Source organism: Leptonychotes weddellii, unplaced genomic scaffold, assembly GCF_054177405.1.
Source record: "Leptonychotes weddellii isolate Sample4059 unplaced genomic scaffold, ASM5417740v2 HiC_scaffold_24557, whole genome shotgun sequence".
Lineage (NCBI taxonomy): Eukaryota > Metazoa > Chordata > Mammalia > Carnivora > Phocidae > Leptonychotes > Leptonychotes weddellii.
The window spans coordinates 1-2290 of NW_027836329.1; the positions used below are offsets into that span (position 1 = coordinate 1).

At 41.1% G+C, this 2290-nt stretch overlaps 1 pseudogene; it reads left to right on the plus strand.

The window, feature by feature from the left end:
• Window positions 1–3: 3 nt before the first annotated feature.
• On the plus strand, window positions 4–953 carry LOC102751026 (microtubule-associated protein RP/EB family member 1 pseudogene; annotated as a pseudogene).
• Window positions 954–2290: the final 1337 nt, after the last annotated feature.

Consider the following 2290-nt stretch of genomic DNA (forward strand, 5'->3'; position numbering starts at 1 on the left):
TTGAAGAAAGTGAAATTCCAGGCTAAGCTAGAACATGAATACATCCAGAACTTCAAAATACTACAAGCAGGTTTTAAGAGAATGGGTGTTGACAAAATAATTCCTGTGGACAAATTAGTAAAAGGAAAGTTTCAGGACAATTTTGAATTTGTTCAGTGGTTCAAGAAGTTTTTTGATGCAAACTATGATGGAAAAGACTATGACCCCGTAGCTGCCAGACAAGGTCAAGAAACTGCAGCGGCTCCCTCCCTTGTTGCTCCAGCTCTGAACAAACCGAAGAAACCGCTCAGCTCTAGCAGTGCAGCTCCACAGAGGCCCACTGCAACACACAGAACTACTGCAACCCCTAAGGCTGGCCCCGAGGCGGGGGGGTGCGAAAGAATCCTGGTGTGGGCAACGGGGATGACGAAGCAGCTGAATTGATGCAGCAGGTCAACGTACTGAAACTTACCATTGAAGACTTGGAGAAAGAAAGAGATTTCTACTTTGGAAAGCTAAGGAACATTGAATTGATTTGCCAAGAGAACAAGGAGGAAAACGACCCGGTATTGCAGAGGATCGTGGACATTCTGTATGCCACAGATGAAGGCTTTGTGATACCTGATGAAGGGGGCCCACAGGAGGAACAAGAAGAGTATTAACGGCCTGGGCCAGCAGAACAACATCCAAATTCTTCACTCCAAATCATGTGCTTAACTGTAAAATACCCCCTTTTGTTATTCTTAGAGGACTCACTGGTTTCTTTTCATGAGCATATAGTACCTCTTCTTCAAATGCACTTTGCAGAAGTTTCACCCCTTTTCCAATGAGTTTGAGTTAGGAGCTTTTACACTGTAGCAGAGCAGTATTAACACTTAGTTGGGTCACCTAGGGAACAAAGAGGCTGACCATGGGGCTCACCGTGTGGACGCTGATAACACTGATTGCTGGAGAACATGTTTTTATGTGATACACTGAGGTGGAGACCTCAGTAGAGAAATGTAAAGACTGATTTGAATTTTAAGCTAATGTGAAATCTTGGCAGGGAATGTTTTAATAAATAAATGCCTTAAGAGTATTAAAAAAAAAAGTCATAGTGGTTATCCCTGAACTATGTAGATGATTCTCTTTATTTCCTACACTTTTCTGCAATTTCTGGATTTTCTACAGTGAACTTGCAACACATGAATCAGAAAATAATTTTTTTTAATTTTTTGTTAACATATAATGTATTATTTGTTTCAGGAGTACAGGTCTGTGATTCATCAATCTTACACAATTCACAGCGCTCACCATAGTACATACCCTCCCCAATGTCTATCACCCAGCTACCCCATCCCTCCCACCCCCCACCACTCCAGCAACCCTCAGTTTCTTTCCTGAGATTAAGAGTCTCTTATGCTTTGTCTCCCTCTCTGGTTTCATCTTGTTTCATTTTTCCCTCCTTCCCCTATGATCTTCTGTCTTGTTTCTCAAAATCCTCATATCAGTGAGATCATATGATAATTATCTTTCTCTGATTGACTTATTTGGCTTAACATAGTACCCTCTCGTTTGATCCACATTGTTGCAAATGGCACGATTTCATTTTTTTGATGGCTGCATAATATTCCATTGTATATATATATACCACATCTTCTTTATCCATTCATCTGTTGATGGACATCTAGGCTCTTTCCATAGTTTGGCTATTGTGGACATTGCTGCTATAAACATTGGGATGCATGTGCCCCTTCGGATCACTACATTTGTATCTTTGCGGTAAATATCCAGTAGTGCAATTGCTGGGTCATATGGTAGTTCTATTTTCAACTTTTTGAGGAACCTCCATACTGTTTTCCAGAGTGACTGCACCAGCTTGCAGTCCCACCAACAGGGTAGGAGGGTTCCCCTTTCTCCGCATCCTCTCCAACATCTGTCATTTCCTGACTTGTTAATTTTAGCCATTCTGACTGGTGTGAGGTGATATTTCATTCAGGTTTTGATTTGGATTTCCCTGATGCTGAGCGATGTGGAGCACTTTTTCACGTGTCTGTTGGCCATTTAGATGTCTTCTTTGCAGCAGTGTCTGTTCATGTCTTCTGCCCATTTCTTGATTGGATTATTTGTTTGTTGGGTGTTGAGTTTGATAAGTTCTTTATAGATTTTGGATACTAGCCCTTTATCTGATATGTCATTTGCAAATATCTTCTCCCATTCTGTCAGTTGTCTTTTGGTTTTGTTGACTGTTTCCTTTGCTGTGCAAAAGCTTTTTATCTTGATGAAGTCCCAATAGTTCATTTTTGCCCTTGCTTCCCTTGCCTTTGGCGAT